The sequence below is a fragment of the Anneissia japonica genome, unplaced genomic scaffold (genome assembly GCF_011630105.1).
Source record: "Anneissia japonica isolate Jap-2015-1 unplaced genomic scaffold, ASM1163010v1 scaffold288284_len1145801_cov181, whole genome shotgun sequence".
Taxonomy (NCBI): domain Eukaryota; kingdom Metazoa; phylum Echinodermata; class Crinoidea; order Comatulida; family Comatulidae; genus Anneissia; species Anneissia japonica.
Genome location: NW_022712730.1, coordinates 565,682 through 583,722, shown reverse-complemented (window position 1 = coordinate 583,722; position 18,041 = coordinate 565,682). Strand labels below are relative to the sequence as shown.

Here is an 18,041-nt window from a genome sequence, read left to right as displayed (position 1 = left end):
AACGTATACTCAATCATGCAAATCCCTCCAGAACTCGGGTAATTTTGGTCTTCCACTGTGCTTCGATAGTTTGCATTTGGTTGTTCATCACAAGCTGGTGTATTAATGAAATAGTTGACATAACTGGAAAAAAATGTTTATCATTAACATTGGCCTAATGCAATTATTATACAGATGCACAAAATACTGTAGTGTGATAATAAATACAAAATCAAGAAGATGCATGTTGACATATAGGGAGGTCCACTTTTTCAAGTCAAGTTCTTGCCTTTGAAATTCAGTCTCGGTCATTCTTCAATATCATCTTTCCACATAGGCCTAGGCCTAATTCAAAATTACGCTTAAAACATTTCACCAAAATTGTTGGCCTAAATACTAAGATATAGCATGGCCTTGGTTTAGAGCGTTCAAGTTGGCCTAGGACTGGACTAGTAGTAATACTAGTCCTTTGGAAACAGACGTCGTTGTCATGTTATCCAGTAGCCTACTGACACACTGACTGAGCAATCTTCTAAGCTAGGCCCAAATAAATTGGTTATGTGCTGCGCGGATAATACACCGAAGCGCTTGACAAATCGCATTGGACCTGCCAAAAGAAGAGGAATAAGTAGGCCTAGGGCCTAGCCTAGATCCTCCTCCAGTACAGATCAGAGAGCAGACGTTTCTAAGTCGCATCTTTATTCTGTTTTAAATACATATAATAATATACTTATCTTTTATTTTCGATAAACTTTTGGTTCGACTGTGACGGCATTACTCAGCTGCATGATAAAAAGCTGGATTTCTCAATGGTACTTTGTTTATAAACACATCACACCGCATTGCCATTTAGAGGATTATGGACTCCCCATAAGGACTCCCCAGTAATGGCGTCGACAACAGAGGGCGCCATTCTTCTTGGATAGGTCTATACCATGGACCTATATTACATTTCATAATTATATACCTCTATGGTCTATACACAGCACTATCAGCGATCCTTTCCAGCCTCGTTTTCGTTCTACTACCATACCTTGCCTTTGACCTTTCATGCACCTCAAATACCAACATCTTGCATTGTTATGAACACTTTCCGGCTTCCTCCATATTTATTGAAGTTTGGTAAATTAAGTTTCCTAAACGTGAAATGCCAACATTCTTATACCCCTAATATTAAATGCCAACATTCTTATACCCCTAATATTGTTCTTATTGCTAAACCTTAGCCTTCTGTATGCTCCACAATTATTTTGCATGTCTAAAAAAATTATACATTTACCTTTCACTGTGAAGTTAGGTAGACGACGATTCTTGCATTGTGAACTTTCATTTACCTTAGGTAGACGACGATTCTTGCATTGTGCATATCTAAAAAAATTATACATTGACCTTTCACTGTGAAGTTAAGTGACAGTGAAGTTAAGTGAAGTTAGGTAGACGACGATTCTTGCATTGTGCATATCTAAAAAAATTATACATTGACCTTTCACTGTGAAGTTAAGTGACAGTGAAGTTAAGTGAAGTTAAGTGAAGTTAGGTAGACGACGATTCTTGCATTGTGAAGTTTCATTTACATTAGGTAGACGACGATTCTTCATTGTGAAGTTTCATTTACGCTTCACTGTGCTTCACTGTGGAGTGGAGTAATTCGCTCACTCTACTTCTACTACTATCACCGTATCATTCATCGAACGCTACTGTATTATTCATCGAACGCTACTGTATCATCACTGTAAGTACCATATCATTTCCCCCCCCCCAAAATACCCCTAATATTGTTCTTATTGCTAAATCTTCTGTATGCTCCACAATTATTCCTACTATACTCTACATACAGCATGTCTACTTTGAAAATTTTGCATGTCTAAAAGTTGTTCATAATGTGCGTCATCAAAAAATAACTAATATACGTACATCTACCTTAACCAGGCGCCTAACAGGGTTCAGTAATTTATGACCCGGTCTGATACCCCTCCACCCATATATCTTATTTATAATATAGGCCACAATCATGTGTTTGAAACTAAATATAAGCATTTTCATCATGGTTTTATTTATTAAAACATAGGGCTATTCCTTCACCATCAATACACATGAAGGCCTTTCTTTTAGGTAAAACGATCTATCTTAAATGTTCTTTCTATTCGAGTTCCGCCTGTTATTAACTTAGAAGGCAAAGGAGGACAAGCACACGCTCTTACCCATATTTTTTTTGTGGGGGTGTTTAGGGCTTATGTTATATATGGCCACACAAGTTTTATTATGGCTTTATTTATAACAAACATATTCTTTCACCATCATTACACATTGAGGCCCTTCTTTCAGGTACATCTAGATGTGTATAAGAGACAGCACAAGAGTCATTTAAACCCTAGATTGGGTTTAAAGTATTAAATATGTCTGGTTGTTGATACCGTACTGTACGCACATTATGCGCCATCATAAATAACTAAATTACATGTAGGTCTATAATGCTCATACATGTACCTTAACGTAACCCTGAAAAAAAAAAATAAATTTGACCACTATAATTACATTTGTAATTATTTCTGACACCACTAATCACTTTCTCGACCTCAAAAACTTATATAGCACCAAAATATAACTTCAGATAAAAAAGTTAAGCCCTTTTTCGTGCATTTCAACCACGAATAGGGTCATTTTACCCCCGCCCCCTCAATTTCGTTTTTTGGCCCAAGACTGTCCCCTCTTCAACCGATTTTTCTTTAAAAAGGTGTCAAAATGTCCAGGACTATACGCCGCTACATTTACTGTAAGACCTGTACATTTAGTTGGATTGGATTGGATTTATTCGGTGTGTAAACACCAAGGATAGCGCACGAAAGTCTAGAAGAAGACTATCCAGTGGTGTCCTTCTGGTGGTGATTGGGCAGTAGGCCTCCACCTGTAGACAATCCCCTACTCTTTTCCGAAGAGTACTGCGTTCTTTAACGTGCACATGGGCCATCAATGCACACAGGACCAACGGCTTAAACGTCTCATCCGAAAGAAGGTGCGCTATTATAACTTGGGAGGAGGCAGCGATGGGAATTGAACCGGGGACCTAGAGATATCTACGGTTCAGCGCACACACAGTGGCTACCACCAGATTAGCCGACTGAGCTAAGCTGCTCTCTAATTTGGTATTTGAATTGAAATATCACTCATTTTTGACCATGTATAGCCCACCACTAGTTTTAATAACATCAAAGCATTCATCGCAAAACCAGAAACAAATGTCAAACATCAGAACCCAGCTTTTATTGTTAAAAAATGTCTGGCACCATTGACTGGAAATATGGTATATTATAGTTTATATTATATTTTTTATTAAGGGGTCCTTCACAATTATCAACATTTTCACAAGCGTACAAAACGTACGTTGGGGGAGGGGGTAAACCCTGGCGTACGCTTTTTAAAAAGTAATAAAATGTCGGTCAAAAATCGTCACAAACACGAAAAAACAAGGCTACCGGCGAAAGTTTGATGAACTCCAGTTCCGTGGAGTAGCGAGAATATGCATTGATCTGGGCGTATAAAGCCTTTGTTTTACGTTACGATGTATTCGCGATTAAAAAAAATTCTCTGAACTCTGGCGACTGAACGCGTGTTGCGTGTTGATTGTTGCTCACTGGCATCATCGTTTTTGAAAAAGCGAAATTAAAAATGGAAAAAGTACAGAGGAAGAAGACAATGCTTCATTGTTTCTCTATAAGGTTGGTTTAATTTGTTGAATATACAATAAGCTGTGCCTAGGCTAGTAATACAGTCTACAGAGTAACCTACCTACCTAGGCTAGGCCTATTCATTGAATAGTTCACTGTTTCGTTTTCGGCCAAAACGACCGGGATATGACCGGTTGAGCCGCCGACAAGTTGAGCCGCCGGTAATTTCTATCGAACGCCAAGCGCGTCTCTCAGTGAATGTAGTCGGCCTGCCGATGTCATCAGTGAATGAAACCCCCGGATACCAGCTACATATTTCATCCCACAGTCTTGTCAGTCGTTGATTTGCTCGTATTGCCGTTCGTGATGTATAATTGTGTAATTGAAAATTAGAATTTTAATATTTTTATGTACTACATTTTTATAAAAATATATGAAGTTGTATAATTGCAAAATCGTATTAAAAATGTAATTTTATGTACTACATTTTTATACAAATAAATGAAGTTGTATAATTGCAAAATCGTATTAGAAATGTGTTTATTTACGTTTGGTTTGCGGCGTATTTCAATTAACTTATTCGTTATTTGTACTATTTTGTTAAATTATTTAATTAAATTATTTATTATATATAAGTTTAACAAATAGTACAAAAATAAAAATATATAAATTATAAAACCATAGTAAATACTGTATAAACGTAGACCTAACACATTTAAATTTATTGTTTATAGTCATGCAAAATCATATTAAAAATTTAATTTGTATTTGTACTATTTTGTTAAATTATTTAATTAAATTATTTATTATATATAAGTTTAACAAATAGTACAAAAATAAAAATATATAAATTATAAAACCATAGTAAATACTGTATAATAACGTAGACCTAACACATTTAAATTTATTGTTTATAGTCATGCAAAGTCATATTAAAAATGTAATAACTTGATTATTTTTTACGTTTGATTTGCGGCGTATTTCAATTAACTTATTCGTTATTTGTACTATTTTTAAATTATTTAATTAAATTATTTATTATATATAAGTTTAACAAATAGTACAAAAATAAAAAGTATATAAATTACAAAACCATAGTAAATACTGTATAATAACATAGGCCTAACACATTTAAATTTATTATTTATTATTTATTATTCATGCAAAATCGTATTAAAAATGTAATAACTTGATTATTTTTTACGTTTGGTTTGCGGCGTATTTCAATTTAACTTATTCGTTATATGTACTATTTTGTTAAATTATTTAATTAAATAATATCTATTATATATCATTATATATAATAAATGATAAGAATGTATGGAGTTTTTTTTTTTTTACTATCTGGCAAGCCGACTGAATTAGACAGATGACTATAAACAGTAAATTTAAATGTGTTAGGCCTACGTCAATATATTTACTATGGTTTTGTAATTTATATACTTTTTATTTTTGTACTATTTGTTAAACTTATATATAATAAATGATAAGAATGTATGGAGTTTTTTTTTTACTATCTGGCAAGCTGACTAAGCAAATACTCACAAAATTTAAATTAAAACGATAGAAAGAACAAGTAAACAAATTGAAATACGTCCCAAAAATATTTAATAAATCAGTGCAAAAACCGAGTATTAAATAAATTGAAATAATTGAGTAAATAAACTGAAATACATCCCAAACAACAGTACAGTAACAAGAACGAATAAGTTAATTGAAATACGCCGCAATTAACGCACTACATTCACTGAGAGACGCACTTAGCGTTCCATAGAAATGACGGCGCCTCAACTTGTCGGCGGCTCAACCGGTCATAATCCAAACGTCCAGGGTTACGAGGCCGCAATGCCGCTGCAAACGACCCAGGCTAGGCCTAGCCTAGCTTGTCTTATAAAAAGCAAATGTTGCCTTGGGCCCTATCGGCTGTGTGACATTTTTGTAGAATGTAGCCTGTCCAAAAAATGCTATTCTATAGGTTAGCCTACTTTACTAATACTAGCTAGTAGTATTCTACGTAGTCTATGCCTACTGCTGGCTGGCCTAAACTACTACTACTCCTAGGCCTAACTATGGTTAGTCCAACTGCTCCTAGTTAATAGCTATGCCTAGAAATAGAGGCTAGGCCTACATATATTCAATTAAAATGCTCTCATTGTCATTCATTGAAGTTTTGTTATTTTCTTTCTGATTCCTTGTTTTGAAATACTTCCATCTTTTTTAAATCCCACCCATTCACTTGACAGGCCTAGCTTTGTGTTTTGTGTGTGCATTTTTTCCCTGATTTTAATACAGTAATACTGACATTATTTTAATATACTAAAGCTGAAAGTACAGTATCTTATTAAGATAAGATAAGATACACTTTATTGCTCCAAGTCGGAAATTTAGTTCTCGCATTAAAATACAGTAAAACAATTAAAAGAATGATCAAATATAATGAAATACAAAAATTACAATGTAAAAAAGATATCAAACAACGACCATTAAAACATTATAAGTCACCGAAGCATTATTATTATTATCAATATTATTATTATTATTATTATTATTATTATTACTATTGTTACTATCATTTTCCAATTTCATTATCATTACTTACTACCATAATTCATCTTTTAAAAGTTTTGTTAAAAGCTCTGACACCTTGGGGAACGAATGAGGAAGAGTAGCGGCATGTGCGTGCTGCCGGCGGCCTCAGTCTACCACTCCGAGCAATCTTTGAGTCAATAATTTCAGAGTGAAGGAGATGGGTCACGTCTTCAATGATGCTCTGAAACACCTTCTCTAACCGGTAGTGGTACACCGAGTCCGCCGACAGGCAACGCACACCGGTCACTCTCTCAACCTTTCGGATCAGACGATTGATTCTTTCCTTGTCACAGTTAGATATATTGCCTCCCCAACCCACAATACAATAGCTCCAGACACTTAAAATTACAGAATTATAAAAGATACCTAAAATTTTACTGCACACATTAAAAGACCTAAGTTTTCGAAGACAATACATCCTGCTGTTAAGCTTTTTCATCATGTGATCGGTATGATCATCCCATGTGAGAGTGTTATTTAATATTACGCCTAAATATTTATATGACTTGACCTGCTCAATTTCAGTACCTTTAATAATAATTGGATCTAATAGTGGCTTATTTTTACGAAAATCGATAATCATTTCCTTAGTTTTTATTGTGTTAAGCTGTAAATAATTAGCATCACAATAGTTGACGAATCTTTCAATTTCATTATAATAGTTAGAAAAATCATTATTTCTAATTAGACCAATTGTCTCTGTATCATCAGCGAACTTAATAATGGGTACACTTTCATGTGAAGACCTGTAGTCCGATGTATATAATGTACTGTATAACCAAATGAAGCAAACACTGTTCCCTGTGGAAAACCTGTGTTAATAATAATAATAATAATAATAGAGTAGTTTTATATAGCGCACAAATCCATCTAATGTAAGATGCTCAGGGCGCTTGAAATGTTAGTAGATATAGTATCTGATTTGACATCATTACTGAGTTATTCGAATAAATGTCCCGTTTATTTGAATAAATACTGTTATATTGTTATTTTTCTCTATATTTTTTTTTTACTAGACTATAGGCTACATCTGAAACTGCCAAGAGTACTGAAACTGTTGCTACTTCACTATTCACATGGAAGTTTATGAACCAAAAGGTGCTCCTGCTACAGCTTTGGCTATTAGTAGTGGCGATGTACACTTCTTCATACGGATTAGTCAACAATAACGCAGAACTGAACTCACAACTCAGATTGTTTTATTTGTCCAAAATTATAACAACAAGTATTGTGTATACTGTAATTAAATTATAACACATTGATGGTCGGGAGCCGGAGACTGTCATTAAGGCTGAAATAAGCTGCTACCATGAGAGCCACTGTAGAGATAAATAAATGTATTGTTTTACACATAGTACAATTTAATGTGTCTTGTATTGAATTTACTTATTTGAACTGGCTGTTCCGAGATGCCAAAAAAAATCAACATTTTTCTTGTACACTTTCAGGGGGGGGGGGAGGGGGGTCATGAAAAAGTGTACTGTTTGTACACTTGTGAAAATGTTGATAATTGTGAAGGACCCTAACTACAATGTCGGGGCCAGTGGTGGACCGTCAAGGCAAGCAAGGTATGCAGTGCATACCCTTTCTAAAACAAATAAGAAAATATAGTAGTACAGTTTCTGTATTTGATTTAGCATTTCTCAGCCACAATCTTCTATATAAACCTTAATTTTTCGAGAGGGATTGCTGTAGTTTATTGGAAAAGCAAAGTTTTTCAATGTTTGGCCTACTTTAGTATCTAGGATAAGTCACATTCTGGCCTATCGCTGCATCGCATCGTACTCTCAGCTGCTTAGAATTTCCGCATGGCTGGTTTTCAATATCAACCAATCACGTATTCAATGGAAGTCATAGCATACTTTTTATTTATTTGCAAATCACTCGAGGTTATTAGGGAGTCTGTATTATTAGATTTAAAAAAAAGATCTTGAATTTTGTTCTGAGTCTGCAATATGGCAAAAATTTGCCGAATCAAATATTAACGCAGCTTGCAGCTGCATTTTCTCGTTAATATGTAATGGGGGGTGGGGGGTCTTAGTAATGAGGTTTTTACAGCATTTGACAAGTACTGCAAACATTATTTAAAACTTGCTTAGGAGAAACGTTCATATTTGAAACGGGTTTTATTTTACATTGTTGCTTTAAGTTACTTTTCTTTGTTCTTCGGTATTTAATAGGCCTAATTGTTAAGCCTTTTGTTTTTGTTTGATTTTAATTTTGTTTTCATTGATACTTTTAAGCCTTGTCTAAATTGATTATATTTCTTTAAAAAGAGAAGAGCAATTTGTTCTCTTTTGTTTTCTTAGTTTAAAATTAACTGCACCACGTAATTGTGTGTTGCCACTGTTATAAAAGTGAAAAGTCGAATAAATTATTATTATTATTATACCCTACAACGCTTAAATTTGCTATTGTGACAACCGTGTGGTGGCGTCAGAATAGCCAATTTAACACTGGAATGGAGGGAGCAGGTCAAAATGTCAAAAAACCAAAACGGCACCTTTTCCGTTCTATGCCTATTGCCGTTTTGGTCTCTTGCCGTTTTGGTCTATTGCCGTTTTGGTACTTATTTTGGCCGTTTTGGTTTATTGCCGTTTTGGTCATTGCCTATTGGGTCATTCCATGCCAATTCAACGTGGCCGCGGAAGTCACCATCTCAGATTTTGTTTAAATTTTCAGGGTTTATTGTAACTTCAGTAACTAAGAAAAATCCAAAATTTCAGCTCAATCGGACCAATACTTTCCGAGATACCGGTGTCCGGAAAAGTGGGCGTGGCACCCATTAGAGCCGCCGACGACGTTGTTATTTGGATTCTTTGATTTTTGAAATGTCATAACTTTTCTAGGTCACCTACAAAGCTAAAAATCACAGTACTTCTTCAACTTTTGGAGTAGATTCAGATTCTGCATTCAAATAATTACTTAGAAAAACACTTTTTGAATTATACTCTATCGAACATGGCTTCAGAATGAACGCGACAGAGCTTTCAGCTATTTTTGCTCACCCATATCTCAAAAACCAGAAGGGCTAACCCAAAACTGTTTTTGATTTCTTATACCCTACTAAATTCTGTGTAAGTAAATTATAACTTTTTTTCTAAGTCACCTACAAAGCTAAAAATCACAGTACCTGCTCAACTTTTTCAGTAGATTCAGAATACTTTTGAATTATGCTCTATCAAACATGGCTTCAAAATGAACGCGACAGAGCTTTCAGCAATTTTGTCGTCAATCTCAAAGACTAGAAGGCCTAATCCAAAACTGTTTTGATTTCTAATACCCTACTAACTTCTGTATAGGTACATAAATTAAATATGAATATGCCTCCCATTATAGTCCAGCCAGAAATTTGATAAATACAGGTAGTCGTGTTTGGTGGTAGAACCCAATATTGATTTTGCAATATCAACTTGAAAATTTAGCATGATCAAGTTTAAATGTTACAATCAGAATATTAAAAATATTATTTTATATTTACCATCTTCTTGAACTATTTTACAGGGCAGAATTACACATAATCACACATTTTTGACTGTCAAATGTCTATTCTTGAAAATTAATATATATTATATTTTTATCATATGCTGATGCTGCTAACAGTTTGTGCCATATTTTCATAAAAACGTGATACCAAAATTTTTTTTAGTTACAATAAACTTAAATTAACCAGATTATCTTAATTTGCATTACCGGTAATTAGCTTCTTTTTTTTTTTTATAAAAAATGTATAAACAGAAAATTTATGTTAATAAGTTCAAACTCCATAGTTTGATTGATGTATTCAAATGTTTAACTATATTTAGTTATTTTAGTTAAAATAATTTCATATAAAAGTTGTTTTAGCATTGTGTGCACTGTGTGAAGATGCTAACAGAGATGGATGACAACAGTAACCACAGTGAAAGACATGGAGAAAGCTACACTGATCCACATACTGACAAAGCTACTCTAAATTCTTTTTTAACATCTTTAAACTTTATACCCCTTAAGAGTTCATCAAAGTCAAATATTGTATACTGTAAAGCAAAATCAAAGGAAATATTACAGAAACATTTTGGCATCACTTTTATGAAAATGTGGCACAAAAAGTAGCATTAGCATATGATAAATATATAATATATATTAATTTTCAAGAATAGACATTTGACAGTCAAGAATGTGTGATTATTTGAATGCAGAATCTGAATCTACTCAAAAAGTTAAGCAAGTACTGTGATTTTTAGATATTTAGGTGACTTAGAAAGAAAGTTGATATTTCAAAAATCAAATAAATTAAAATAACGACAACGTCGGCAGCGATTATGTGTCATTTTGACCTGTAAAATATTTCAAGAAGAGAGTAAATATACAATAATGTTTTTAATATTATGATTGTAACATAATTATATTAAACTTGATTATGCTGAATTTTCAAGTTGATATTTCAAAATCCACATTGGGTTCTACCACCACCAAACGTGACTACCCTTATTTGTCGAATTTCTGGCTGGACCATAATGGGAGGCATATATTTGGTAGTATTCATGCTTGGGTTATGTCCATATTTACTTTACTTACACAGAAGTTAGTAGGGTATAAGAAATCAAAAAACAGTTTTGGGTTAGCCCTTCTAGTTTTTGAGATACGGGCGAACAAAAATTGCTGAAAGCTCTGTCGCGTTCATTTTGAAGCCATGTTTGATAGAGCATAATTCAAAAAATATATTTTAAAGTAATTTTTGGAATGCAGAATCTGAATCTACTGAAAAAGTTGAGCAAGTACTGTGATTTTTAGCTTTGTAGGTGACTTAGAAAAAAAGTTATGACATTTCAAAAATCAAAGAATCCAAATAACGACAACGTCGGCAGCGATTATGTGTAATTTTGACCTGTAAAATATTTCAAGAAGACAGTAAATATACAATAATGTTTTTAATATTATGATTGTAACATATATTAAACTTGATTATGCTGAATTTTCAAGTTGATATTTCAAAATCCACATTGGGTTCTACCCCCAAACGCGACTACCCATATTTGTCGAATTTCTGGCTGGACCATAATGGGAGGCATATATTTGGTAGTATTCATGATTGGGTTATGTCCATATTTACTTTATTTACACAGAATTTAGTAGGGTATAAGAAATCAAAAACAGTTTTGGGTTAGCCCTTCTAGTTTTTGAGATACGGGTGAGCAAAAATAGCTGAATTTGAGATATGGGTGAGGAAAAATAGCTGAAAGCTCTGTCGCGTTCATTCTGAAGCCATGTTTGATAGAGCATAATTCGAAAAGTGTTTTTCTAAGTAATTATTTGAATGCAGAATCTGAATCTACTCCAAAAGTTGAAGAAGTACTGTGATTTTTAGCTTTGTAGGTGACCTAGAAAAGTTATGACACTTCAAAAATCAAAGAATCCAAATAACAACGTCGTCGGCGGCTCTAATGGGTGCCACGCCCACTTTTTTTCGGACACAGGTATCTCGGAAAGTATTGGTCCGATTGAGCTGAAATTTTGGATTTTTCTTAGTTACTGAAGTTACAACAAACCCTGAAAATTTAAACAAAATCTGAGATGGTGACTTCCGCGGCCACGTTGAATTGGCATGGAATGACCCAATAGGCAATGACCAAAACGGCAATAAACCAAAACGGCCAAAATAAGTACCAAAACGGCAATAGACCAAAACGGCAAGAGACCAAAACGGCAATGACAATACCAAAACGGCAATAGGCATAGAACGGAAAAGGTGCAAAATCAATGCCAAGAATGAAGCGCCACTGGGTGCGGGCAGAAGTTTATAATTTTCTGAATCGTGTTTTGTTTTTTGTTAAGTATGTTTTTTTTGTTTTTTTTACATATCCATGACTAGGCCTATTAAAGTGGTTTTTTTTTTTTCTCGTTTTTACACTTTCATGGCATAATATTTTTAGCCTCATTTTATCTGTATTTTAAGGTTGTAATTATTTAAATGTACACTGTTTTAATTGCAGTCTTTTTACTATTGAATTGTATTGTATGTTGTTATTATTAAGTCGACTTGGTTTGAGCATGATGGTTTGAGACACGTTTCTATTATCGATATATATTTTTATCATGTTTATTAATGCTTAAATAAAAGATTTATGGAATAAGTGTAGTACTGTGAAAAGATTAGTTTGCCATACGTTTGTTTTCTTCTGTTACGTTTCGTTTCCTTTCACCATAATGTTCTAATGACAAGTTTATGTTGATACATATAAATTAAAATAGACCGAATGGTATAATGATAAATGAAAACTGAGGAAATATATAATATGTTCATATTTATTTCCTATATGAAATTATTAATATGTTTATAATTATAATACTGTATATTTTAATGGCCACTCGAGGCTTCTTTAATGATAATGGTATATAGATTTCTACGGTACTCTTTGAAGCAGACACAAAGTTTTGATACATATTCTGATGTTTATTATAAACAAATAAATGGAAATACAATAAAATATGGTTTTAATATAATGAATGTTAATGGCTGTTTCGGGCTTCTTTATATATCAGGAACAGTTCAAGTAGTACTAGTTTCCTGGAAACTAACTATAACAAAAATCGGAAGAAACTTTTCCACACTGGTTCCTACGGAAGCGTATTGCTGCCAACTAAAAAAAAAATTAAGTTCAGTTATTATCTCGTTATTACGAGATAATACAGTTATTATCTCGTTATTACGAGATAATATCTCGTAATAACGAGACAATTATCTCGTTATTACGAGATAATCTCTCGTAATAACAAGATAATATCTGAATTTTGTTTATTTTTTAGTTGGCAGCAATACGCTTCCGTAGGTTCCCACGTACTCTTGTTTGGGTAAGATTCTTTGTACGCCGCCTTCAGGAATGTGGACGCATTATTGCAACTTTCTACATAATCTTCCGCAATTTTTTTTGTATGTCACCTTGTACACTGAGTACTGTAACAGCTGTCTTTTTTTCACCTTTTCCCTCCAGTTTTTAACATTCAAAAATTTGTATCTCATTAACCGCTCTCAAGTTTTCCATCAAATTTGCTTTTTGTGTCTCAGAAAAATCAGTTGTACTGTACAATATCAAAAACCTGTTCCCTCCGCAGGCTACCTTGAAGCATTATCAGTCATTAGGTCACGTACTGCAATATTATTATGGCATTCAGTCCACATTATATTTAACTAGTGTCCTATACTCGATTTCTGTTTTCTAAAATTTCTCAATTTATTCAGTATCTGATAGTACTACAGTTCTTTGATATTGTATTCAGTATTACATCAAATTTACAATTTCAAAATAACACTAAAAATAAAACATTATTACTATTATTATTATTATTATTATTATTATTATTATTATTATTATTATTATTATTATTATTATTATTATTATTATTATTATTATTGCCGGAACCAGTTAAGTAACACAAGTTAAGTATATTAACAATAGGCCCCCTAATTAGATAAAACATTAACAATATTGATACCACTAATATTCCTTTTAAAAACCACATTTTGTGTCAGAATTAAAAGATCTGCACAATGTGATGCCTATACTATTTGCGCTATATAAATCCATCTATTATCATTATTATCATTATTATTATTATTATTATAGGCCCTAAATCATGTCCACATACCTTAACCAGACTAAAAATATGCTCCAGTGGTGCCGATTTGGGTCTACTGAAGGCACAGTGTATTAAAATAGACAGACATCCCTATATATATATCCTGTATCACTGTACTCCAGGTCCCTACTCTATATCCCTGTGCTCCAAATCGGTATTAAATCAATCAAGGCAATTCTAGATAAAGATCAACTCGGGACATCAAAGGTATTGCTCAGTAAGCGTATATAAAGGACCGCCACCCCTCACCCCCGATTTCCGAAAAAATCAGACTCCAGCAGTTGAAAATCACCTCATATCCCTTATTTTTCTTTACTTAATCATGGAGCACCTCTCCCCACTCCACGTCACGCCTCTCATCAGCTCCTCCATTTCAAGTCTGTAGATAAGGCGCCACTGCTGGTATCCCTATTCTATATCACTGTGGCTCCAAATTTGGTCCGCTAGAGCACAGTGTATTGAAATAAAGACAGGTATTCCCCCTAATAATAAAGCGAGCTCCTCCTCTCCAGTCTCCCCCTCTCACATTCAAAATTTCCGAAGCCAAACAATACTCTCAAGTAGTTCACAATCATCTTATATCACCGTATTTTGCGACCTAGCGCCCCTCACTTCGATATCATCCCCACACTCCACATTCGCGGTACTCTCATCAGCCACCCCTTCCCTTCCAAATGTCATTCCCCCAATTCTAAGACTCTTATGCCGGGTATTCACTGCGCGCGACGGCAACGCGACGACGAACGCAGGCGACGGCGCGGAACCAACGGATCGCTTTTTTTAAAAATGAGGATCCGTTTAGACTGACAATCAGTAGACGGCGTTACGTCATCTATCACTCGCTGGAAGCAGAGGTGGATTCGTCGTGCGACGGTCGTACGACGCAGTGAGTGGCCGGCTTTAGATACGCCACTGGCTGCCCATTTACTCTGCTCTAGTAGTGGTTTCTAAATGAGTCCAGCACAGAGATTAATTTATTGTTAAATCAGGGAAATTCAACAAAAGCACGCTCATTTTGGGACATCAAATGCCTTTTGGCGTATGGGTGTGCGGGAACGCATCCCCAAACAAAGCTCCATAAAAAATATCCGATAAAAAAAAAAGAAGAAGCCATTTAAGTGTTCAATACAATTACAGTATCCCTAGAGATAGTTATCTCTATTCTATATACTTATTATCACTGTTATTTCAATGAATACGTTATAATTATGATGGTTACGCAAAAACTCCATTGGCGTTCCATACTAATATTAAAAAGTAGCGAATGCCCCAGTCACCTGAACACACCAAAAACATAACTCGGTCAAGGAGGTATTTATTATAGTAATGGCAGACCATATTACTCTGTACAGTACCCGGTTGGTTTTCGTAAACCATAAATATCCTATTAAAGCTGCACCATATCTATCTGAACATTACACGTACATCTACAATTCATACATGCAACACTCATCACACAGAGTAAATTGGTCCTACATTATTGTAAAGTATCGTTATTATACGATTCTAAATCCATATTTATTTTTCTCTATTATCATGCTAATGACAATTACAAAAAAAAATCATTTTTAAGAATATTAAAATGTCTGTTTTATTTAATAATTTTATATTGCTTTTTCTATGCCTGGTTAATAGATATTTTTTATATTTACATAAATAAAATGCTTTAAATGATTAAGATTTCCAAATTAAATTCGAGGTTCAAGATTCTAACTTTATTGTCCAATGAAAGACATATTTAATTTACTTTAATGTCTTTCCTTCAAGTAGTCTGCCGACTTCTCCGCTCGGGCTGCTCTATATATTGTTTGTAAAAATTGTTTCCATGCAGGTTGGTTTTTTTTTTTTTTTTTTTTTTTTTTTTTTTTTTTATTGTCTTCAACTGACTGGGGTATGTTTTGTTGTTGTTTGCTTTATGAAGGGTTGGTAGGTCATTGGATAGAGTTTGGTAAGGTACAGTAGCTCTTGGCCATCCCCGAAATTTTGGGTTGAGGTCCTAGGTCTAACGATATAGTTTCATTATTCTATACAGTGGCGGCACTACGTTGGGGGGGGGGGAGCCTAGAGCAAAACCACAATTCGTCAGGGAGAGAAAGAATTATATGTATTTTGTACATATTAATTGACTCCGAATCGGTTAAATAAGTCATTGAAATCCCTAAATTGTCATTCTCATTGTGGACATCGCCCCCGCCCAGCCATCGGGGACCGTGGACTCCCGTCGTGGAAATTCTGCGGGCGCCATTGATTGTATATTTTCTCATTTGTAGGGTTTGGAGAATCACACCAGGATAGTTGATCCTATTGGATGGGGTGGAGATGTTTTTAGTCATGAGAAAACATCATGTTATGAGGTTGATTGTGTTCATTTTATTTTATTTTAAATTGATTTTCCTACAGCATTATGAAGTTCCAATTTACATATGTTTTACTCCTAATCCTCATCTTTGTTGGCGCTCAAAAACAAGCGGAGGTGGAGGATACTAAATGTGCTCATTTTGAAGAGAACACAGTGGAGGACGAAAGTGGGGATGAAGCCTCTGGGAAATGCAGAAGGGAAAACGAGACAAGTGAAAACCACGCGAAGGTGAAGTTTTTTTCTTGGCTATTACACAATAGTTCTTTGTAGTTTTTGTATAATTCCTTATTAAAACAATTACCACATTAGGTAAATTTTAAGTTTGTGCTTATCGAAATAATAGGTATACCATAAATATACAAAAAAGTTAAATATATTTTAAAAGTATGAATCATGATTGATTGAAAAAGTCATGTTTGATCTTCTAGTATTAGCATCAATAATTGTTTCAAAATTCTGTTTGATTTCCTTTTATTTATAGGATGAAGAATTTGAAGAAAATGAACTAGAAAATTTTAAGGAATCAATAATAGGAGTATAAACAAATATAATTTCACACTTTTTACTAGTAACTCCTGAAAAGGAATTTTCAGGGTACAGCCCTAACAAATATATCCACTTTAATAAGTGTTTTACTTTGTTCCTTCTCTGCCAAATTCATTTTTTTTGCTACCATCTCGATTTTGGGTTTATTGCAATATTGCACAACTATGTTTGCATGAGATTAGGCCAAAAAAAAATAAAAATATTGTGTTGGTCACGTTTTGGGAAAATCCAAAAAATGGGTAGGTCTGTAGGAAGTAACCAATAATGTGTTTAGGAGTATGGCTAAAAAGTAGAAAATACACAAAAATATTACAAAGACCTTTTTAAAATCTATATTGAAGAGGAAAACGATAGCATAACATTGTTGAATCGCCTACCGTCCAGCAAAATAGGCAGTATATATTTTAGCTCATTAAAATTATATTTTTCGTTGTAGTCAAAAAAGAAGAAAATAAAATTGGCTAGCCTCAATTTCGTACATTTTGGGTCGGTCGGGCGTTACCAACACAATAATATTCTTTATTTAACCTCATTCAGTAATGACTTGAATTGAAAAGCTGATGGGGAAAAGGTCTCATTTTTTCTTCAAAATATTGGATTTTTTTTCACGAAATGTCTGTATGACTCTTTTAAAAATACAGTATTTTGCATGGATTTTTATCGTCTACAGATCACACCAAACGTCTATTTTATGGACTGCTTGGAGGAAATTGAATTATGGGATTTGCAGAGCTTCCTGCACAATGAAGACTTCACTGAGGAAGAACTGGTCGGCCTAATAAACGCTGCTATGGTATTTCTAGCTGAAAACCCTGCAGCTTCCAGAGATACTGAGCTGGTACTGTACAGCACTAGAAAATGTTACATAATAGTGTCAGGGCGAAGATACAATAAAGTTGTGATCATACACACTACAGCAGGCCCAAGAGTATATGTCCATCGAAGAGGATGGAAATGGTTTTTGCACGATCTTGCATCATCCATTTGGAACTGGGTTTGCAATAACCCAGAAACCTTTATTAGACTTCTAGGGCAAATAGCCTATGATATATGGATCATTTTTTAAAAATATAACTGTATTTACAAACATACCGGTACCCAAAGATGCACTGGTATCGTTGCTTTGGTTTATGACGAGCATAATTTTTAATTATGTTTTCTGTTCATTTTGTTTAAACCACATTCATCATATAATTTTATTACTACTACAACCTTAATTTATAGTTCTATAGCAATTTTATTTTTATTGTGTAGTATTGCATATATTTCTCTCTGATTCGACC

The 18,041-nt window shown here is 34.0% G+C and overlaps 1 long non-coding RNA gene across 1 annotated transcript; it reads left to right on the top strand.

The window, feature by feature from the left end:
• Window positions 1-3,572: 3,572 nt before the first annotated feature.
• On the top strand, window positions 3,573-7,593 carry LOC117108156. Its single transcript, XR_004445336.1, has 2 exons — window positions 3,573-3,695; window positions 7,250-7,593. It is a non-coding gene; the product is annotated as an uncharacterized LOC117108156 (long non-coding RNA).
• The last annotated feature ends 10,448 nt before the right edge of the window (window positions 7,594-18,041 follow it).